This window comes from Papio anubis, chromosome X, assembly GCF_008728515.1.
Source record: "Papio anubis isolate 15944 chromosome X, Panubis1.0, whole genome shotgun sequence".
Lineage (NCBI taxonomy): Eukaryota > Metazoa > Chordata > Mammalia > Primates > Cercopithecidae > Papio > Papio anubis.
Window position 1 is genome coordinate 132,351,896 of NC_044996.1, and position 24,687 is coordinate 132,376,582.

General features: G+C 39.0%; 1 long non-coding RNA gene across 1 annotated transcript in view; it reads left to right on the top strand.

Annotated features, from left to right (window-relative positions):
- The window catches only part of LOC108583854, a 37,808-nt gene that overhangs the window by 7,450 nt on the left and 5,671 nt on the right, over positions 1–24,687 (top strand). The window contains exon 2 of the long non-coding RNA XR_001898668.3: positions 15,752–15,887. This is a non-coding gene — a long non-coding RNA (uncharacterized LOC108583854). The remainder of the gene's footprint in view (positions 1–15,751; positions 15,888–24,687) is intronic.

The following is a 24,687-nucleotide window of genomic DNA, read 5'->3' on the forward strand; positions in this document are numbered from 1 at the left end:
GCAAAGAGAAAAAAAGAATGGGAAAAATAATAAAATATCCAAGAACTATGTAATCATTACAAAAGGTGTAATATATACATAATGGGAATACTAAAAGGAAAAGAAAAAGAAGAACAGAAGAAATATTTGAAGTAATAATAGCTCAGAATTTTCTGAAATTATTGAAACACATCAAAACACAGATCCAGGAAGATTAGAGACCACCAAGCAAGACAGATCCAAAAAATCGACATCTAGGCATTTCATATTCAAACTGCAGAAAATCAAAAGCAAAGAGAAAATCTTGAAAGAAATGAGAGAGTTGGGGGAAGCATTACCTATAAAGCAACAAGGATAAGAATTATATCAGACTTCTCATCAGGGACCATGCAAGCAAGAAGAGAATAAAGTGAAATACTGAAAGTGTTGAAAGAAAATAAAAGAAAAACACAAGCTTAAAATTCTTCATCCAGTGAAGTTATCCTTCTAAAGTGAAGGAGGAAAAAAAGACTTTCTCAGACAAAAACTGAGGTAATTTGTTGCCAGTAGACTTGCCTTGCAAGAAATATTCAAATAAGTTCCTCAGAGAGAGGGAAATTGATATAGGTCAGAAATTCAGATCTGATCTGCAAGAAAGAAAGGAAGGAAGAATATTAGCAGGGAATCAACAAGGTTAAAATAAGATCTTTCATTTTTCAAATTTTAAATTGATCTAACAAATAACTGTTCAAAGTAAGAGTAATAGCAACAATGTATTGGGTAGTTATAGCTATGGATGAGTGAAATGAATGACAGCAATGGTACAAGGAATGGAAGAAAGTAGTTGGAAATGCTTTGTTATAAGGTATCTGCATTACCTGTGAAGCATTATGGTATTATTTGAAAGTGTATTTAGATTAGTTGTAAATATATATTGCAAACTCTAAGACAAACACTAAAACATTTTTTCAAAGAAGTATCATTGATATGCTAAGAGAAGAGAGAAAATGGGTTCATATAAAATGCTCAGTTAAAACCAGAGAAGGCAGGAAAATGGGGGTGGGGGGGCGATAAAAACGAAACAAAGAAAAAGTGCAACAAATAGAAAATGGTTACAAGCATTGTAGATACTAATCCAACTATATCAATACTCACTTTCAATGTGAATAGCTTAAATCACCAATTAAAAGGCAGAGACTTGTTAACAGTGTATAGAAAAAACAAGACCCAACTATATAATTTCTATTATATTTTAAAAAGCCCACTATGTATATAAACACACAGTTATATTAAAAGGGATAAAGATATACCATGATAACACAAATCAAATGAAAGCTATAGTAGTAATACCAATTTCAGACAAAGCAGACCAGAAAATTATCAGGGATAAGGAAGGGTATGATACAATGATACAGGGGCCAGTTCTCCAAGAAGACACAGCAATCCTTAACATGTATGTGCCTAACAACAAATCATCAAAATATGTGAGGCAAAACTGATAGAACTTCAAGGAGAAATAGACAAATCTATTATTATAGTTGGAAACTTCAAAACTTCTCTATCACTAATTGACAGATATAGTGGGCAGAAAATCAGTAAGGCATCGTTGAACTGAAGAACACCATCAATTAACTGGATCTAATTGACATCTGTAGATTTAGAAAACTTCATCCAACAAAGCAGAATACAAATTCTTCTCAAGCTCACATGGAACATTCAGCTTCCAACATTCAGAACATGCATTCTGGGCCATAAAACATCCTAACAAACTTAAAAAAGAATCACACAAAGTTTGCTCTCAGATCACAGTGGAATTAAGTTGGAAATCAATAACAGAAAGACAGCTGAAAATTTTCAAAATATTTGAATATTAAGCATACTTCTAAATATATGCATCAAGTATCAAGAAAAATTTTAAATATTTTGAACTAAATGAAAATGAAAATACAACTTATCAAAACTTGTTGGATGCAGCAAAAGTAGTGGTTAGAGAGAAATTTGTAGCCGTGAATGCATATTATTAGAAAAGAAAAAAGATCTAACCAGCAATCTAAGTTTCCACCTTAGGAAACTAGAGAAGAGCAATATAAACCGAAGGCAAGAAGTAGCAGAAACCATAGTACAAATCAATGAAACTGAAAACAGGAAAATAAAGAATATCAACAAAACCAAAAGCTGCTTCTTAGAAAAGATCAATAAAATTGATAAACATCTACCTTGGCTAATCAAGACAAAAAAAAGACACAAATTACTAATATCAGAAATGAAAGAGGGGACATCACTGCTGATCTCATAAACATTAAAAGGATAATAAAGGAATATTATAAATAACTCTATGCCCACAAATTTGATAACTTAGATGAAACACACAAATTTCCTGAAAGATACAAGCTACCAAAATACACACAAAAAAAGAAATAGTTTAACTGCCCAAAACTGGAAACAACAACATTTCTTTCAACAGGTGAATAAACAAAATTTAGTACATCCATATAATGGCATATTATTCAGTGATGGAAAAAAAAAAGAACTACTAAGATGTAAAAAGACACAAAGGAAACTTAAAAGCATATTCCTAAGTGAAAAAAAGTCAGTCTGAAAAGGCTACCTACTGTATGATTCCAACTACATGACATTCTGGAAAAGGCAAAATTATGGAGACAGTCAAAAGTTCAGTGGTTGCCAGGGGATTGGGATGGGGGTGGGTGGAAAGAAAGCTATAAATAGGTAAAGTACAGGAAAATTTTAGTGTGGCAAAACTATTCCATATGATACTATCATGGTGGATGCATGATGTTATGCATTTATCAAAACCCACAGAACTGTACAACACAAAGAGTGAACCTTAAGGTAAACTACAGATTTTATTTAATAATAATGTACAATATTAGTTCATTAATTTTTAACAGATGTACCACACTAATGCAAGATGTTAATAATAGGGTTTTTTCCTGCTTGGTGTATAAATAGCCTTTTATCAGCCCTTGTTAGGTTTCTGAGATCGCAGGAAGCCTAACTGTCCCCTTTCCTCTCTTGGTTTTTTCTCCTCCCATCTCGTGGCAGATAGCTGTGCTTATTTTTTGCATTCAATATTGACCACCACTATCCCTTCCTGTGCTCACTTCAGACACTGCTTATCAATTACGGCCCTCTCTTTCACTAAGCCTAAACACAGTCTTAGACCTTTATCACCATAATTTTTAATCAGTTGGGATTTGACACAATAAATGATTACTATTTTCTATGTCTAAACTAGAAGTTTACAATTCATTCCACAGTAGAGATGTAACTGTCTCAAATTTCTTCTTGAATCTGTATATATTTTTTAGCGCAAATTGCCAATGTTTGTTTTTATGGAAAAAGGCTTTTCTTCTTAATTCAATTTTTTCCCTAACCCACTTCATAAAAATGGAATTTTTATGAGTAATAATTGACATTTTCCTTCTTACACATGTGCTCATACTGGAAGCTCTCAAAACGCTTGAAAATACCAACTTTTCTTCCAGTTTTATGGTATAAAGAAGAGATCAAGGAACTTTTCTTGTAAAGGGCCATATAGCAAATTATTTCTGACTTTTCAGGCCTCTGTCACCACTACTCAATACTGCCATAATATAAAAACCACATAATGTATAAACAAACGGGCAGGACTGAGCTTCAATTGCCCTCAACTGTAACCTGCTCTGTGATGTGCTGTTTATTAGCCTTCTTTCCTTCCTTGTCACATTTCCCCTACCAGAGCTCTGTAGGATCACCTCCTAAATAAACTGCTTGCACTAGAATCCAGTCTCCCAGGGTTGGTATCTAGGGTAACCTAAACTCAGGTAGCTGCCAAAGAAAAAGCATTTGTAGAAGTCTTTTTAATACATTTATTAATACATGGCAAATACAGCTGACACTAAGACTGATGGTGAGAGAAATTGTGCGTATAAAAAGAGAAGACAGATGTAAGAATACTGGGAAAAGATAAAGCACTCCACAAATACAGGGTGAGAGCATTAATACTATGGCTGTCTATTAGAGTTGGAGCCAGGAAATTGCTCTATGAAACACTGCCAGTTCACAGCTACCTATAATCATGGAGGCAAGCAGCAGTATGAATAATATAAAGCAGTAGATGATTGGAAAATTAATGACAACAGCTTTGAAGAACATTATTTGAAATTTAAGCTGCATTTTTCATATCTTATTATGGATTTCTTTCGAATTTACAGTAAAGTTTGTAGAGTAACATAATATTCATATATGCATTTGCTGGAATGAAAAAATGACAACATTGGGTGGTACTTGTTTTATATCTCTTAAAAAAGCAAAACATTACAAACACAGTTGAATATTCTTTTGTAATCTTAATCTAATTCCTTCCCTCTTTTCTCAGAGGCAGCCATACTCATTAAATTGATATGTATTCTCTATGTTGATGGTTTTATGATTTTATTTCATATATATGTTTCTATAAGCAATATACAAGTTTTTGTGATTTTAAGATTTATACAAATAGTATCATGCTGCAGAAAGCATTCTGTAATTTAGCTGTGTTCACTCGACATTATCACTGAGACCCATCCATGCTAATATGTATTGGTTAAATAAATTCACTTACCCTTAGGGAGATCCTCCCTTTACTCTGGAAGGAGCTATCTTGGAGGACCATTAATAAAACAGATCAGTGGTTCTCAACTGGTAAGGACTTTTGACCCCAGTGACATGTGGCAACGTCTGGAGTGAGGCCAGACATGCTGTTAAACATCCTACAATGCACAGGACAGCTCCGAAAACAAAGAATTTTCTGATCCAAAATGTTAATTGTGCTGAGCCTGAGAAACCCTGATACAGATGAAAATTCTACATTCTTGTAGAATTCCTGGATATGAGGAAGCAACTCAATGCAGACCCTTCAAGCTGAGATAGCACATGTTCTGCTTGATGGATCACCAGAACTGTGCCTCTATTGCATTAGAGTATTTTCTTCTTTCATGTGGATTTTAGACTGTTCTCTGCTTATTTTGGGGAACTGTGTGTACATGCATGTGTATTTTGTGTGTATACAAATATTATAGTGGGGCCAGGCACAGTGGCTCAAGTCTATAATCCCAGCACTTTGGGAGGCCGCGGCGGGCGGATCACTTGAGGTCAGGAGTTCAAGACCAGCCTGGCCAACATGGTGAAGCCCTGTCTCTACTAAAAATACAAAAATTAGCTCGGCATGGTGGCACACGCCTGTAGTTTCAGCTACACAGGAGGCTGAGGAAGGAGAACTGCTTGAACCCAGGATGCGGACGTTGCAGTGAGCCGAGATGGTACCACTGCACTCCAGCCTGGGTGACAAAGTGAGACTCTGTCTCAAAAAAAAAAAAAAAAAAACACATACACACACACACACACACACACAAAACTCCAAATATTATGGTGCAGGGGGGCACATACTTGATCACCTCTTTTCCTTATGCTGATGGTAAAATGTAATGAAGAACTAAACTAAACTTGATGTAGCAAAAACTAACCATACTTCAGGGTCTCATACATGGTGTTAAAGATAATTTTTTTAATGGTAAAATCGTGACTCTCCTATACAACACATACGAACACGTATTAAAGATTTTATTTAACTCATTAATAAGGAAAATGCTAAGGTATCAGCCAGTTCAAAGGAGAATACAAAGAACAGACACAGTTATAGATGTGAAATACGGAAATGAATACGCAAATTGAAACAAAATGAGCCTTTTTTCACAGCAGGAGAGAGAAGTCAATTGAACCTCTATCCCTCTACTGGACAGGAAACAATTTGATGTCTATAAACAAGTGTTTTGCATTATCAGTCATCAATAATTTACAGCATTGTAAAATAGCCCCTTTAGAATCAGATAACCCAGAGGGGTGGGTGTCCTCTGGGCTAGACAATGCATAGTTTCCCTCTAAAGCAGTTTTTTCTTACAATGAGGTAATTTTAAGACTGCGCAAGCCAGACTTTGGAAAATATACTGCCTTCGATTGTGATTATTTTGTTCAAGCTATGAAGCCCAGATCAATTGTTGAGTGGCTAGACTATAGGATTCCTACCACCCCACATCTGGGAAGAGGAAAATTCCAGGCAGGAAAATAAAGCCCAGCTTAGGCTTGAGAGAATTTGGAGGACTTCTTTCTTTAAGCTGGGGGGCATGGAACCTGAACTCCCAGATAAGGAGATGCCTGGGAATTAGGCAGGGTTTCATATTTTGGGTTTGGACTTGTTAACTCTAAAGATCTACTTCTCTTGGCTGTTGGAAGTTATTTTCTGTTTTCAATTTCATTTTCCTGGAATCTTCAAGATATGTTTTTTAAGGAGTATGGTCTCACCACAGTTTAGACATGGAAAATCTGGAGAGGGACTAACCTTGTCACAGTAGGGATGCATCAAGAGTTGTCATCAGGGGAGGAGAGTGGTGTCCGTCAACATTCCTGTCCAGAAGAAAGACAAAGAAGCAGGTGTAAAAGATGGTGACCAGTCCTAAGTATTTCTGAGGCATTACCCTGGGACCTCAGAAATTGTTGGGGAAACAATTTAAATAGGGCCAGACTGATAAAGCCTGTGACTTGGGTTAACAGTTGTGGGAACATTTTATAAAATTATGAATGCCTGGAAATAACAGCAATAAAGATGATGGGATAAAATATGCCATCTTTTAGATGGAAAATTTGGATGTTAATTTGGTTTGGAAAAGGTGAGCAATATTTAATAAGCAATGAGACTAAATTTACAGTGAGAAAAATTTAAGATCATGGCGATTCAGTTTTCCAGAGGGCTTAATCACCTACAATCTGAATTACTAGACTTAAGGCACCTTACTCAGAATTCATTGTATAAGCCTGTTACAGGAAATGTAGGATATACACTTCTACATTTGTGCAACATATTTAGATACAGGCAATTTTTTTCATGTTTAGTTCTATTATCTTAAATCTGAGATCATTCACTTTCTTGAGTACTTTATTTAGTAAGAATTAATAATATCCTAAACTTAAATCTTATACTGTCCAGCCTAAATGTCAAGGATTGGTAGATATGTCATTAGCTCTCAAATGGAATTTGCACCAGAAAGGCAGTGTGCCTGGTAGAAAGGTCTGGAACCTTGGTTTCAAATTTCAGTCCTGGCACTTACTAGCTATAAAATCTTGAACAATTTGAATGTCATTGGGTTTTTACTTAATCATATATAAAATGTGGGAGTCAACCAGATGATCCTTAAGGGCTTATCTAGCTCAAAAACCCTATAATTCTATAGATAAATCACTGTACAGGATCCGTCCAATTTTGCATGGCAGGGTAACAGACATAACAACATGGAAAGGGAAGAGCCAGTACCTTTCACTTTTTCCCTCCTAAATTACTGACTAATCATCAAGGTTTTTCCTTTTGAATGGTTTCTGAGATATCTTCAAATGTTGCCTTTTGTTCTTTTTATACCCAAACTCCTTCACGTATGAAGAGTAGAATAGCTAAATTAAAATAATGAGAAAAGATTTGCATTTATTAAAACTATTAAAAATCAAAAGAAGTCAAATCTCAAGATAGCAAAACTGTAGAAAATAGCAATAAAATCCTTTTAGAAGACATTCTGATATACTTACCAAGTATCATAAATTTGACTCATTAAACCCTCTATTTCTAATTTATATTATAGAACTATTGTATTTCTCTAATTCTAAGGCAGTTTCCATTTTAAGATACAATATTAATTTAATAACATATTTTAAAGAAAAAAAACTACTATCTTTATACTAAAATAATCCTGATATAAATTAAAAGAAAAAAATATGTACCTTGGAATTGAAGAAATATGAAAATTTAAAAGGAGAAAAATCCACATGTATGAAGACATTTACAGCAGTTATTTAAAATCATTAAAAAAAAAAAAAAAACAGCGTCGCAGCCTGGCCAACATGGTGAAACCTCATCTCTACTAAAAATACAAAAAAAATGAGCAGGGCATGGTGGTGCATACCTGTAGTAACAGTTATTTAGAAGGCTGAGGCAGGAGAATCACTTGAACCCAGGAGGCGGAGGTTGCAGTGAGCCAAGATAATGCCACTGCACTCCAGACTGGGCAACAGAGCAAGACCCTATCTCAAAAATAAATAAATAAAAATAAATAAACAGTATTGACATCCAATAATAAGGAAATGATTAAAGTATATATATATTATGTATAAATACAATGAGTTGTAACACAGTTATTAAAACTTTCATGATACAAATATAAAATCAAGAAAAAGTGTTTCTAAAATAATGTAGTATAATGTTTAGCATATATAAATGCATAAAATATATATTGCCTCATCAACTTAGAAACAATATGTTCATATGAATAAAGGAACTCCAAACAAATGAAAATCATAATGTTGCTGAGATACTGGAATTACATATGTAATTTAAATGTTCCTCATATATTTTAAAAGTACTTTAATCACGAATTAAAGTTCCCATAAATGTTCCTATCTTTTAAAATTGTACATATTTAAGGTATACAACATGATGTTTTGATATACATATACACAATGAAGTGATTACTACAGCCAAGCAAATTAACATATCCATCATCTCATCTCACATGGTTATCCTTCCATCTTTCTTCTGTGATAAAAGTATCAAAAATCTACTCTCTGAGCATATTTCCAGTATACAATACAATATTATTAACTATAGTCTTCATTTTGTACATTAGATCTCTAATTTATTCATCCTACATCATTGCAACTTTGTAACGTTTGACCAGATCTTCCAATTCCCCTGCCCCACCAAACATTTTTATCTTGACAGCCTATCTCTTCCCTGTGTTTTCCTTTGAGTCCCGTTTTCTCCCCTCCCTGACACAGCAGGAAATTTAACATTTAGCTGGGCAGCCAAGAAGCAGCCATGGTGGGTGTGATTATCGGTAGTAACAGGTAATGTGCTTACACAATCATTTCCGTTCAGTTTCATGAGTAAAGAGTATAATGAGGTAGCCACTGAGAGCCAGAGCCAATAAAACAGTCATTTTTGTCTCTACCCAAGAATCCTGCCTAGACTTGCAGGAACTAAATACTTTCCAAGGGAAGGGACTAGAGAGAATGCAGCATTGTGATCACCAGCAACAAACAGCATCTTTGGGATGCTGGTACTTCTCTTTCCTCACATGACGCTACCACTCTTTGTGGTTTAAAATGATGGTAGCCCTGAAGAATTTATGTGCTGTTACATTATAGCATAGAATGAATATATAGGGGTAAAACCTAATGTGAAAGTAGGTGAAATATTTGTATTTCAGAAGTCACTCCATCCAGGGGTCCAAGAGTCATGTCCTATTTTCTCTACTTTCTCATCTCTTACTTGATAAACTCACTCAACTGGCTTCTGCCCCAACCACTGCATGGAAATGGCTCATACCAGAACATCAATAACGTCTTGACCCTATATTTTTAAAATTGTAAAGTTTAAAAATTTTTAAACTTGTATTTTGAAATCATTTCAAATGTGTAGAAGATGTGCAAGAACAGTACAAAGAACTCCCATATGCCCTTTATCCAGCTTCACCAGTTATTAATGTTCTGCCACATTTGCACATTCTCTCTCATATATATATACACACACATATGTGTAAATGTGTATATCTGTATGTATATATGTGTATATATGTATACAGTATATGGGTGTGTCCCTTTCCCCAGTGGCACTTCAGTATTTTCTAAGAACAATGCCATTCTCTAATGTAACCACAGGGCAATTCTCAAATTTAGAAAATGTGATAGTGATATAAATATTGCTATTATCTAGTATATTTATTTTAACGAATCTCAATTTTTAAGAGAACTAAATTATTTTTATTAAAAAGTATTTTTTAAAAATGAAATAGGTTAATATTCAAATTGTTTTCAACATTTGCAGGGTTTTTAAACCATATTTACGGCCGGGCGCGGTGGCTCAAGCCTGTAATCCCAGCACTTTGGGAGGCCGAGACGGCGGATCACGAGGTCAGGAGAGATCGCATCATCCTGGCTAACACGGTGAAACCTCTGTCTCTACTAAAAAATAAAAAACTACTGGGCGACGTATGGCTTCTGTAAACCTGGCTACCGGGAGGCTGGAGGCAGGAGAATGGCGGAACCTCGGGAGGCTGAGCTTGCAGTGAGCTGAGATCCCGCCACAGCATCTCCAGCCTGGGCGACAGAGCAAGACTCCGCCTCAAAAAAAAAAAAAAAAAAAAAAAAAAACAACCCATATTTATGTGTACTATTCAGACTTATTTCCTAATTTAATTGAATTTTACACTCACCACCAGGACTAGTACTATGTATTTCTACTTCGAAAGTCTATTTTGCCGGGTGCAGTGGCTCACACCTGTAGTCCTAACACCTCAAGAGTCTGAGGAGGGCAGATCACTTGAGGTCAGGAGTTTGAGACCAGCCTGGCCAACATGGTGAAACTCCATCTCTATTAAAAATTCAAAAAATGAGCCAGGTGTGGTGGTGCATGCCTGTAATCCCAGCTACTTAGGAGGCTGAGGAGAGAGGATCACTTGAACCCGGGAGGCAGAGGTTGCAGTGAGCCGAGATGGCACCACTGTACTCCAGACTGGGCAACAGAACGAGATTCCATTTCAAAAAAAAAAAAAGAAAAGAAAAAAAAAAAAGAAAGTCTTTATTTTGATTAATCTTTTGGTCATGTATAGTACATCTGTGAATAAACTTTTTCAGGGCCCATATATAGGCAAGAATTATTTCTGTGGCTTTCACATGTGACTTGATATAGAATTACTGAGTCACACACAGCCTTCTCTTTCAAAATATATATATGTTGCTTCGTGTATCCTGTATCATGTGACACTCAGGCAAAGTCTGTTTATGTACTTTGTGGAAAATCTTTCCTTTTTTCTGGAAATCTGTGGCATTCTTTTCCTTTCAAATTTAAAACGTTATTGTTCCCATTCAGGTACTGGGCAATTATTGCCAATTTTCCTTTGACTATGACAGGGCCTTTTCATAGGAAGATGAAACATTTTTCTTGAGCTCAAGAAAACTTTATTCTCTTCCTCAAATATTTATTATTTTCCCTTTATCCCAGAGTTTTCTTTTCAACATGTCGGTAATCCATATATTGGATCTCTAGTGTCTGTCTCATATGCTTTCTCTTAGGCTCCCAGACTACATAGGTCTGACGAAAAATGTGGCATACTTTGAGTCTGAAACTTCCTAGTATAGTTCATCTCTTGCTAAAAGCTGGAGCAGTTAATACTGTGACTGGCAGCTATCTTGCCCTCCTTTCTAATGTACGATGTAAACTAAATGCGTGCAAGTGACAGAAAGGTTTCCGTTTCGTTTTAAGACAGAGTCTCGCTCTGTCACCCAGGCTGAAGTAGGACATCAGCGCCATCTTGGCTCACTGCAGCCTCCGCCTCCCGGACTTAAGTGACCCTCCCAGCCCAGCCTCCCCAGTACCTGGGACTACAGGCACACACCACCACGCCTGTCTAATTTTTGTATTTTTTGTAGAGATGGGGTTTCGCCATGTTACCCAGGCTGGTCTGGACCTCCTGGGCTCAAGCCATCTGCCCACCTCAGCCTCCCCAAGTGCCGGGATTACCGGAGTGAGGAACCACGCCCAGCCACGTTTTTGAGCCTTCTTATTTTATAGAATCGGGTGAGGATTGAGGCTACCAACCACATTTCTTCAGATAGGGAGCTTTCAGATACCTCTGATAGAGATGACCAGCAGCAGTCCACTCCCTCAGCCACATCTGAGTAGGCGGACGGTTTTATGCGGGTGCACAGGAAGACCGCCAAGCTCATCTCCGCGAGCCAAACGCTCCAGTCATGTAGTGCCCGGATGTCACGCAAGAACTTGAAATGCACGCAGGCGCAGAAAGTGGCCGGGAAGGGGGCGGGGAGCGTTGCTGTGGCACGAGGACGTGGCCGGACTTTGCAGCCTATGGAGCTGACGAGGTGACAATGGGCTGCAAGAGGAGCTCTTCAGTTCACCACCAGCCCCCGCAGTCCAGGACCCACTGCATTTCACTGCCATGTCCTATTAGACAGTTTTGAATAATACAGGACAGTTGTTTTGTACCAAGTACTTTTGTTTGGGGTTTTCTGAAGTTTTCTCTTGATTAGAATCAGGTTATGGATTTTTAATAGAAGAACTTTATAAGTGAAGTTGTGTCCTTATCAGTGTATTGTATCAGGAGGCACACAACATCACTTTGGTATTGATTAATCATTTGGTTAAGGTGGTGTCCTCCATGTTTGTCCACTGTAAAGGTACCTTTTCCCCGTTTGCAATTAATAGGACCATTAGTAAGAAGACATGTTGAGACTGAAAGCCATAGCTTCTTTGGTTCCTGTTCTCCCTGTCTATTTCACAGGCACTTTTATGACAACATGTTAAGGGCCAACCTTTTTAGCTTCATCCCACCTTGCTCTTCTTTCTAAATGTCCTCTCTCAGCTAGTGGTATCATCATCTGCCCAGAGTCCCCAGATAAAAATATCAGTATCTTTAACTTCTCCTTTTCCCTACACCCAAGTAAGCAACAAGTCCTGATTCTGTCCCAGAAACATCTCCCAAATCAGGCACCTCCTCTACTTAAACACTTAAACAACCACCTCCAAACCAGCCTCTGTACTTTCAGAATATTCTGTCTATTCTAGGCCATCCTCCATGCTGTGCCTAGAATTATTTCCCCTAAACCTAAACGTAATTAGAGGTCACTCACAACCCTGCTTAAAATCTATTATCTGTTATTTTCTGTTTGTTGATCTCACTATATATATATATATACACACACACACACATATATATACACACACACACATATATACACACACACGCGCACACACAGAAAATAAATGTTCAGGATCTATAGAATATCATCTAAGGCTCCATAGTTTGTTCCCAAGCTACCTCCTCATCCTCCTAATCCATGCGCCCCCCTTTTCCCCGAAACTCTGGTCAAAATGAATCATTACTCCCCAAACATTTCCAGTTCATTCAGAACCTTATGTGTCAGACCCTGTTATTCCCTCAATTTGGGATGCCCTTCCTTCATTTATTCCTGTTCCGCTCTCACTTGGTCTTTTCAGACCTCTAGGAGATATAACCTTGTCTTTGAAGATTCTCCTACCCCCTTCCTCACAGTAGTTAGTCGCCCTCTGTCTAGGCCTATAAACTCCTCAATGATCAAAACTGTTTCTCACTCAATATTGTACCTCCAAAACCTAGACAGTTTATAGTTGGTATTTAAGAAATGTTTTTTGAGTAAGTGAATAATAGTGTAGCTGACAGTAAGCCTCAACAGTTGTCTGAGGAAACATGACACTGAATATAAAGCTTTGTATATAATTGCATGAAAAATATATTTGTATCACAAAAACTGTAACAATATATCTAGCCTCAACTGCATGACAGCTTCCATTTCCAAACTTGCTTAATTTACAACTTAGTAGGCTTAACATCATTAAATAAGTTCAGGACGCGCGAGTAAATTTCCTCTTCACATAAACATATACTAACTGATTGACCGAGAGACTGTCTTAAGATTCAAGTTCTGTTTTAAGGATTCTTCCTTTGATACTAAATGTTAGCTTTTAAAATGTATGAGTCTTACCAAGTTGAATAAAACTTAGTTTCAGCCGGGTGCAGTGGCTCACACCTGTAATCCCAGTACATTGGGAGGCCGAGGTGGGTGGATCCCTTGAGACCAGGAGTTCGAGACCAGCCTGGGCAACATGATGAAACCCTGTCTCTACAGAAAATTTTAAAAATTAGCCGGGCATGGTGTCGTGTGCCTGTGGTCCTAGCTACTGGAGAGGTTGAGGTGGAAGAATCACTTGAGCCCACGAGTTCAAGGCTGCAGTGAGCCATGTTGGCATCCCTGAATTCCAGCCTGGGTGACAGAGCAAGACCCTGTTTCAAAAACAAACAAAAAGCAAAAACAACTTAGTTTCTAACCTCAGTAATAAGCCAAGATTTATTTATAAAAATAGGAGAATAATACCTATCTCCCAGAGGATGTTGAGAGATACTGATTAAACTGAATAAGAAAAACATGTCTGAAAACAATTTGAATTGTAAAACAGCCTACTAATATAATGTACTTTCTGACTCTCCAGTGAGTATTGGCTATGATGATGTTAATGTTTTGCACTTAAAATATCCCCAGTTCTCTCTTTCCACTGTACTGTTATGATATTCTAGAGTAGCGCTTCTCAAATTTCAATGTACATACAAATCAACTGAGATTCTCGTTAAAATGTAAATTCTTATTCAGTAAGGCTGGGGTAAGACCCAAGATTCTACATGTCTATGAAGCTCCTGAAGGCTGCTAGTCCTTCTTGTTTGAGGATCCCACTTTGAGGAGCAGAAGCCTTAATCAGAGGTTCCCAACATTAGGTTCATCAAAAGAGTTTTCTAAAGAGTTGTACCTAATCAGAACTTCTAAGGAAGAGGGTCCAGTTGACTGTATTTCTAATCACTCTTCTTCTCCAGGTGATTCGTAGGTGACCAGAACAATACCAGCAAATGGATAGTTATGGGGTTCAGGATATGCTACCCCCAAAAATGGCACCTTGGCATTTAAAATAATAGCAGAAGCAGGAAGGTTACTCTTAGCGTTCTTTCACTGTTCTCCCCTGAAGCAGGCCATAAAAGAATTATCTGACCTTCCTCTAAAGTAGGCCATAAAACCTTCATTCCAGAGGTGTCCTTTCTATACCTGAGGAAAGGAATGTCCCTATCTCTGAAGACACGGGAACACAAAAAAGAATCTGAACAAACATGCCTTGCTAAATTCCCCCTAGTTTATTACCATTAGATTGTCAACCTTAAATAATGAGACTCAGAAAATATAATCAACTGTGCTTATTCGAGTTTATTTGAGTGCAAAGCTTGAGGATAGACACCCAGAAACACTGACGATGAAAGAATGGGTCAGCGTTCTAAAGTGGGGAAGTTAAGGTTTCACTTACATAGGCAGTTAACAGAGTTGCAACATTTTCCATACAAGGTCAATATATATGGTATAGCAATTTGATTGGTTATAGTTTGCTACATTCCAAGGTAGGTTGCTTTAACATTCTGCGAGGAGGGGTGATGATCTGAAGGGGGTCTTATCTCTGGTGCCACAAGGCCTTTCTTAATCATTTGCAGGAAAAAGTAGAAGTTGCAGCTGCATACTACATGACTCATGCCACATAGTCACATTCCTCTCAAAGTTCAAAATAATTTAAATTTCCAACAGCTTTAAGTCTGAATGATTTAATTTCACAAGATCATTACCCTTTTTGTCCCCAATAATGCCAGCATAACTATCCTATAAAGTTTGCGGCGGGTATGCAGTGGCTCCAGCCTGTAATCCCAGCACTTTGGGAGGCCCGGTGGATCACAAGGTCAGGAGATGAGACCACAGTGAAACCCGTCTCTACTAAATACAAAAATTAGCCGGGAGAGGCGGTGGTGAGCCTGTAGTCCCAGCTACTCAGGAGGCTGAGGCAGGAGAATGGCGTGAACCGGGAGGCCGAGGAGCTGCAGTGAGCGAGATGCAGCCACTGCACTCCAGCCTGGGCGACAGCCAGACTCCGTCTCAAAAAAAAAAGAAAGTTGCCCTGTTTCTTTAAGTCTTCATTTCTGAAGACTCCCATGTCATGTAAAATTTATATTAAACAGATTTGTATGATTTTCTCTCATTAATCTCTCTTGTATTATAGATGCCACAGCCATGACCCTTACAATGGGTGAGATTTTTTTCTACCCTACAGTGAATATTTGAATGTTCTACAATCTAGGTACTCAAACTGTGGCCCAACTGCTGGTAGCATTGGTATCAACTGGAAGCTTGTTGGAAATGTAGAATCTCAGATCTCACCCCGGAATGGACTACAGACTCAGACTCTGCATTTTAATAAGATTCACAATTCACAGGTATGTGTGTAATGTGTATGTTAATTCTTATGTTCAAAATTCATTGTTTCTCTCCCTAAGTGTTTCAGAATCACCAGGAACCATAAACCAAGGAAACTGCACGTGTGTGTGTGTAAGGGCAGTTTTTTTTTTTTTTTTTTTTTGGGAGCAGGTCTGGCTCTGGCCAGCCCAGGCTGGAGTGCAGTGGCGGGATCTCAGCTCACTGCAGCCTCCGCCTCCCGGGTTCATCACCATATCAGCTCCGGGTAGCTGGGACTGCAGGCCATCCCGCGTCGCCATTCTAGTTTTGTATTTTTTTTTAGTAGAGATGGGGTTTCACTGTGTTAGCCAGGATGGAATCTCTGACCTGAAGTGATCCCATGTCTGACCTCCCAAAATGCTGGGATTGGGCTTGACCACGGCGCCCGGCCAGGGCAGTTATTTTAACAGATGTCACCTAAGCCTTTGGAGCTGCTTTATTTAGGATTACATTGATTGAGTGCTTTAGGTGTAGACAATGAAACTCTGAGGACATGATCTGAAAGGAGATAGTGAAACAAGGAAATAGTTCAAATTCTTTGTATGTAACGTGAACTGGAATTGAAAGAGAGCTGAAATATGAGAGGAGAAGAGATGAAAGTCACAGTCCTTTCTTTAATATATGAATAAATAATAATCTTATTTTAAATGATTGCTTTTTAGTATAGAGATTCCCTTGTCATTCCAAATGTTCGTTCACTAAATTGTACTATCATATGAAAATGCTTGGGATATTTGAGGAAACTGAGTTAATCAAGTTTTGGGAATTCAAGTGAGTTTCAGGTCAATTACAAAGGGGTGGGTGGGGATGACCTTAGCTGATGTCTGATGAACACCAGCTAGTTAATTCTATATAATCATACATAAAACAGACAGACTTTTATTCCTAGTAGTTTGTAATGTATTCATATCCAGATTGCCCTGATCACAAATAAATTGCTCAAAGTGCTAGAAATATTATATAAGAAATAATTTTAAATGTTCCATATGTACTGAAATATATTGAGAAAATTTCTAGCAAAGCCCAAGTTGTGTCCTAGTAGTAAAGTAGAATACTATTGTTGAAACATTGACTGTATCATGGCTTGGAGGCCTGAGAAAGTTGCAATTCCCAAAATTCCTTGATTTGCTGAGTTAAGTTAGTTATTAGAATAACCTGAGTCGTTGCTAGAACTTACCCTAGAATAACGCATCTCAGTTGAGGTTTTTTCCTCCTTTACCTTCCATGTTCAGGAAAAAGAATGTTATGACTAACAAAGTTATTTTCCAGAGAGTTATTCCTAAAAAATATTTCAGATGACATTAACACCTAGTATGGAGTATTTTCCAAATAGTAAACAATGAAAATATCCCTGTTATTAGGGGAAAAATAGTACTTTATTTTAAGAAGTACAGCATTTATCTTTACCAGTTAAGGTAAAAGTATGCAATAATACATAAACCCCAAATCTCAGTGGTTTAAGAAAATAGAAATGTATTTCCTTTTCATGTAAGGTCCAAGAGAGGCATTCTTGATAGATGGGTAACATTCCTCCAAGTGATAATTTTGGTACCCAGGCTTCTTGCATCTTGTGGCTTTGCATTTTTTAACATAGGACTTACAAGGCCACGGTGACACAGGATTTTTCTCAGCCCCTTTGCCAGACTTGCAGCAGGGGGCACGCCCTCTACACGGCCCACGCGGCCACATCTGTCTTGTGTTCCAGCCTGTAACTCCTGCAGCTGCAACAACTGCATCCTCAGCCCCTAGTGGGAGGGAACATATGAGTGAGTGAGTGCAGGGTCCAACTGGCCACTCCAAGTGCTGACACAGAAGCAAGTTCCATGCAGGGCCTGCTGCCAGACCAGGCATTTTGCCCCAGGGGGAATGTGGTGGTACCAAGGCAGGGGTGCCTGTGACCCCAAAGCCCCAGAGTGGGTGTTACAGTGTGCTAATTAGCTCTTTTTGTTCTGCTGTTCACAGTCAGATGGACTGCAGCATGTTAGCAGCTAGTCAGCCTCTTGGCCCTCTCTGGCCCTCAGCTCCAGGACCAGCATGGCTCTGGGACTGGTTTGGCCCCACCACTGCTTCTGTTGTGTGGGGTGCTGTCCCCCACTGGTGAGGGCAGAGGGCTAGCGCCACAGCCTTTCTGGGTACCCACATTCAGTGGGTCCAGAGCTCTTGTCCCACATCCAAGAAGAATGAGGTCACACTGACAGTTGAAGGGTGATGAGGGCAGAGAATTTTATTGAGGGACGAAACAGCTCTCAGTGGAGAGGGGATGGGAAGGTTGAGTTGTATCTTCCCTGAAGTCAGATTGTCTCTCCCCCAAAATCAGGTCATCTCTCCCCTGAAGTCAGTTGGCCTCTCCCCCAAAGTCAGGTGGTCTCTCCCCCAAAGTCAGGTCACCTCTCCCCCAAAGTGAGATCATCTCTTCTGCAAAGTCAGGTCATCTCTTTCCCCAGTGTGACTGAGTCTGGGTTTTTTATAGGCACAGGATAGGGGAGGGGTAGGCCATAGGTAGTATGAGAAAAGGCAACATTTAGTTGGTGTGTGAGTATGCAAAAAAGGTTAAAACGAAGGCACCAATCAAAGGTGGGCATAGTGTAAAAGCAATAAGGGAAGAGTAGGTATATGTAAAATCAGTGAAAGATGGGGATAAATCAAAGGAAAGCACACCAAATGGGAAGACAGGTTCTCAATCTGGTCCGTGGATTTGACTTGTAACTTGGCCTTCAGGCTTTAAACTATCTTTGGCTTGAAGGTGGGGTTTCACCAGGGACCTTCCCCATATCTGCCTAGACATTTGTCTGCCTCTTGCTGCTATCAGCAGCCAATGAGAAAGAACATGGAGGATGGTGCCTGGAGGTTTTTAATGGGCTAGACCTGAAAGTCACTCATTTTACTTCTGTCAGCATTCCATTGACCAGGATGCAGTCACATGACCACACTTAACTGCATGGGCAGCTGGGAAATGTAGACTGGCTGGGTGCCCAGGAGGCAGAGGAGAAGGGTTTTTTCAACAACTAGCTAGTCTATGCCAAGAAGATTTGTTCTTCTGTGCCTCCTTTATCAATTTTTGAAGGTCTAGTCATTGAAAAGTTATGGTCATAATTATAAATCCACTACTGAAGACATAACTATAAAACAAAAACCTTATTGAATTAATGCATGGTATTAACTAAAGTATGAAACCAAGGGTTGAAAACAACTTTTTAAGTTCGTCTTGAGCTGGATAAAAATTAGATTGAAATATGCCTGTTTCTGGAGACTTGCAGCTAATTTAGATGTCACTGTCATTATCATGTGGAGAGCTGTCACTTCATCTGGAAGAGTCACTTTGTACCATGGATCCTTAGAAATGCTATGTGCATAAATAAATGTTGCCTCCAATTGCTTGACAAAGGCAGGCTACTCAAAGAAAAAGCCACTCAGGTGGAGACAATTAAATGTGATTGCAACTGAATGACTCAGCTGGGGATGGGGAATCACAAGACCTAGGAGAGAAGGAATTGTGTAGGAGTGGAATTGTGTGATCAAACCTAGGAAACAGTTGGCTAATCTCAGAGCAATCAGTCTAAAGGCTTTTCATGTAAATGTAGAATCAGAGATTTGAGGAAAAAACAAGGGTCTAGTAAAGCAGGCCCTATATAGCAGTAGCCAAATGGAGTGAGAAGAGATAAACAACTGAAACAGTTTCTTCTTTATGACATGGGTAGCATGTACATTAAATTTCTAAAGCTACACACACCTCTTTGTTTGTGATGAAAGAGGTCAGGAAATCTCATGGACTGTGCATAAATGAAAGAAAGCACCTGGCAAGTCATCTTATTTCCTCTTTTAGTGTTATCTACAGATGCCCTCCTGTGAGGTGACTTAATAAGGCAGCCCTTCCTGAAAGAGGAAGTACACAATGATAACAGCTGACATTACTGAGCATACAGCATTGTAAACCAAAACTCAAGCCATGCAATAGACTGATGGGCCCTCCCCTTGGCCAAGGGCATTCCAAAGTTAACCTAAAAAACAAGTTCGGGCCATGATGGGAAGTAGGGGTCGGACATGCCTCATTATACCCTCCTCCCATTGGAATCCAGGCACAGCTGACCAGCATTAACATTAAAACAGAGCCCTTAAGACTGATGGAACAGTCAAAAAGAGTTTGACTCTTTTTGTTGACAGCATGGACCAGGTACACTACTAGGTAATTACCCATGTTATCCCCATTTCAGGCAATGATTACTTTTGAAAGCAACTAACTTGCTAATTATGATATTGCTAAATAAATAAGATATATCAAAACCATTTAAAAATAGCAGTTCTGGAGGGATAGCTTCCCTTCCTCTCTCAGTGTGATAGAAGATGGTTTGTCAAAGACAGATATATTTAGAAACATAAACTAAACTTGCTGGTAGAAATATTAAAAATATTAAAATGGGTCAACTTGAATTAAGCAGTTTTTGCTACTCTCAGGAGTTATTTTCTAAAGAATTCATTAGTGACGAAAAAATATTGTGAGAGAAGTTATTGCTCAAGCTCTATGTATTTATTCCTATATAGGGCTAGGCACTAGGCTTATAAGAGATTAAAAGCATGGTTATAGCTTGTCTGGAGTCTTCAATTTGGGGAAGAAATAAAGGTAGTATTCAAATATTAAAATCACTTGGGGAGTTTTAAAAGATACTGTGAGACACCAGTGAGACCCCAGCCCCAGCCAGTTTTTTGGGTTCTTGACACTGTCACAAGAAAGAATTTGGGCATGAGTTGGAATTATGTGAAAGACAAGAAGCTTTTATTGCAAAGCAAAGGTATACACTTAAGAAAGAAGTGACCGAGCGTGGTGGCTCACACCTGTAATCCCAGCACTTTGGGAGACCAAGGCAGGTGGATCACAAGGTCAGGAGATCGAGACCATCCTGGCTAACACAGTGAAACCCCATCTCTATGAAAAATACAAAAAATTAGCTGGGCGTGGTGGTGAGCGCCTGTAGTCCCAGCTGTTCGGGAGGCTGAGGCAGGAGAATGGCATGAACCCGGGAGGCGGAGCTTGCAGTGAGCCAAGATCACGCCACTGCACTCCAGCCTGGGTGACAGAGCAAGACTCCATCTCAAAAAAAAAAAAAAAAAGAAGTGTAGGTGTGCTCACGAGAATGAGTTGCCCACAATGGAGTATGGATTTCTAATTTTGGGGGTGTTTTTTTAATTAAGGGGTAAAATAATCATTAGATATTCTGGAAAAGAAGGGGATTTCAGCCCTGCCCCAACTTCCCATTACCTCCCCCTTTCTCCCTTATGTTGGTTTGCCCAGAAGAGTCATGGACATGTCACCCTGACCAAGATTTTTGTCATTTTCTCTCCCTTATTTGGGGTTTTCTGTTATCCTGTGATTTCTTTGCCTAGTTCTTGTTTTAGCTGTTGTCTGGGTTTTTCCATCCTCCTGCAACTACCCAGTGCTATTCCTATCTCACAAGGTATGTAGCCAAGGTTGAGACTCTCTGCTGATAGACATATAAGAAGCGTTCAGAGCATAGGGGAGAGGAGAGGTAGTTGGTCTGGGGGCGATAGGGTATGATGGCTTTGAGCTACCATTTGAAGGATGAATAGGAGTTTTCCAGGTATGGAAATCAGGGAAGTCATTTTGGGAAATGATATGTGTGAAGATGCAAGGACAGGAGAGAGCATAGCATTTCGAGGACATTACTATTAATGAGTGCTGCTGGGGTGTAATATGTAATGGGAAAGGATGGGGGCAGATGAGTCAGAAGCCAGATCCCAGGTGTGTTTAGTCCATGCTAATAAGGTTAGGTTTTATTTCATAGGCAATGGAGAACTATTGAGGAATTTTGAGCAAGATGAGATCTGAGAAAATGAGGAAACTGTTTATTGAAATAATCATATACCCTGCTTGCTTTTATGCCGTGTTTCATGTTCAAGTGAAGAAGAAAATGTCCTTTAAAAACTATGTCTTGTACAAAAACAAAAGACAATACAATGTGTTTGGTTCTATATTCATTAAATTCTGTTGGATGAAAATGTGACAATTATGCAGGCACAAATCTCATGAGATCCCTCAAATGCTCCCATATCCGTGCCCCTAGACTGGAACATACCTGGAGAACTGGCAGGGTCAGGGGAACTGGGATGATCAGTTCTCCCTACCATTCTTCAATTTCAAGAGTTCCTGCATCTTCCCTCCATTTGACTCTCTTTCATTTATTTCACTGCTATTAAATTCTCTCCTGTTATCTTCTGTTTAAATGCTTGAGATAATCTGATTGACATGACTAATGTTAAATAAGATAATATATCATTCTGATTGAGAGCTTGAACTCTAAGGTCAGATCATCTCTGCCATTGACCAGCCATATAATATAGGAGGCACCTCTATTAGTCAGGAGAGGATAGGCTATGCTAGAGTGACAAACAGCCCCAAATGTTTATCTCTTACACGACATGAACATTGCAAGGCAGCTGGGAGCTCTCTTCGTGTTTCCTCACTCTGAGATTCAGTCTGCTAATGCAGCCACCATCAGAAGGGAAAAGAGAGCCCTGAAGAGTTGTGGGGCTTCAATCAGTGCTCAGCCTGGAAATGACACTTGTCACTTCCACAAACATCTCATGGGCCATATTCAGTGAATATGGTGTCAGCCAAAGACAAGGTGCAAGCCTAGCATGTTCTCTGAAAGTGGAGGCATAGAGATATTTGGTGAAAAGTACTATGAATTCCACAGCATTTTATCTAATCTCTCTAATCTTTGATTTCTTCATTTGAATCATGTGGATAGGAGCAGCACATACCCCAGAGAGCTGTTGCAAGTATTAGATGAGGTAATGAATGTAAAGCACTTAGGATAATGCCCAGTGATGGTCAGCTCTCCATCAGTGTTCAGTGTTATTACTCTGTGATATGCAAAAGGAACAGGAGGGTGGAAAATAAGAGAGAAATAAAAGTTTTAAGATTGTTTTGGGACAATTATGCAGAGGATGAGTTAGAATAAGGATATTAGATAGAATAAGGAGAGTTGCCTGATATTTCTCATTCCTTCAGGACTTGTATACTGATGTTCTGATTGCATTTATGGCATTGATAGGTGAGCCTATGCCTTATTTTTCATGGATGTTGGTCCTAGGTCTCCAATTTAGATTTTTATCTGCTCAAGTGTGTCAGGCCTATTTGAGCAAAGATGTTGAGGCTTGAACCCATGAGGCACAAGGAGCGTAGGCTACAATAGAGGAAAAGAACATTAAACCAGTAAGCCTTAAATACAACAGATATAGGAAGTGATAGGGAGACAATGTCTTGTCTCTCCTTTGTCAAAACTGTTAAAACGTCTACCTGTAGTCATGAACTTGTCTGGAGGACTCTAACAGGTTTATTAATCCTTGGCTCCAGGGAAGACCATTTAAATGTGTTTGAGGATGATCCTGTGCCCTTGCTGGCTGGCAAGGGTGGGCATTCAGACCCCAAAGTTTTAAGGACCTGACTTTGATGATTGTAAGAGAAACACATTATCAATGATTCATGTAATTTCTGCTTCATCTGTAGAGACAGAAGGATGGAGAGAATAATTAAGGGTGGTCTTACCTCTAAAGAGGAATCAGGTACTATCACGTCACTGTCATAGAGGCAGAAGAATGGAGAACATGTTTAAGGAAGGCCTTACTTCTAAATTGGAGTCATTCCATTGTCATGTTCACTCTCAAGCTGAACAGTGAAAAACAGCACACCCACAGCATTTGCTAAATAAAGGCCAAGAAAATTATCATGCAATCTTCCAATGAAAATTATCATGATATCATCCATCTTTTCTCTCTGGCTTCCCTGGGAGGCCCCTTTCCAATCCAGAGAATAGATTTGTTATACATCATGCAGACAATACCATAAAATTAATAAATCAGGATGTTGATTATCTTTAAAAATAATGAATATATTACTCTTCTAATTTTCCCCCAAGCCTAGAATTTTAAAAATAAAATTAGTACAGGGAAAAAAAATTCATTTAAATGGAGAATGGGGAGATTAAAATGCGAGAGGAAATTATGTTGTTGCCAAAGATGAGTCCTGGCAGACCTTCCGGCTGCCCTTCAATGACAGGCCACAGGCGTGCAACACTCCAGCATACTGAATGTTATTCTATATTTAGGTATTTTTAAAAGGCAATTCCTTTCTGCTGGAGATCAACCCCTCTCACATAAATACAAATCCATATTCAATCACAACACAAGCCAGTTCTAGATCTTATGTCTGGTGTTTACCAGGGGTTGCAAATATTTGGAAACATGACATTGACAAGGAGTACGCAGATATTGGGGTTTAGGTAACAGCACGGATCTGAAGGCCTTGGAGACCCAGATCCTCATGGTGGCTCTGCAACCAAAGGACAATGACTCTTATTTATGTATTTGCATCACACCTTTTGTGTGTGTGTGTGTGTGTGTATGTGTGTGTGTGTGTGTGACACAGTCTCATTTTGTCAACCAGGCTGCTGGAATGCAGTGGCGTGATCTCGGCTCACCACAGCCTCTGCCTCCTGAGCTCAAGCAATTCTTGTGCCTCTGCCACCCAAGTAGATGGGATTATAAGCGTGTGCCACCACACCCGGCTAATTTCTGTATTTTTAGTAGAGATGAGTTTTCACCATGTTGGCCAGGCTGGTCTCAAACTCCTGGCCTCAAGCAATCTGCCTGCCTTGGCCTTCCAAAGTTACATCACACCTTTTAAGCATGCACACACACTCACACACGTGCGTGCACATGCAGACACACGATGGCTTTCAATAAAAGAAACCCATAAAATTGGGT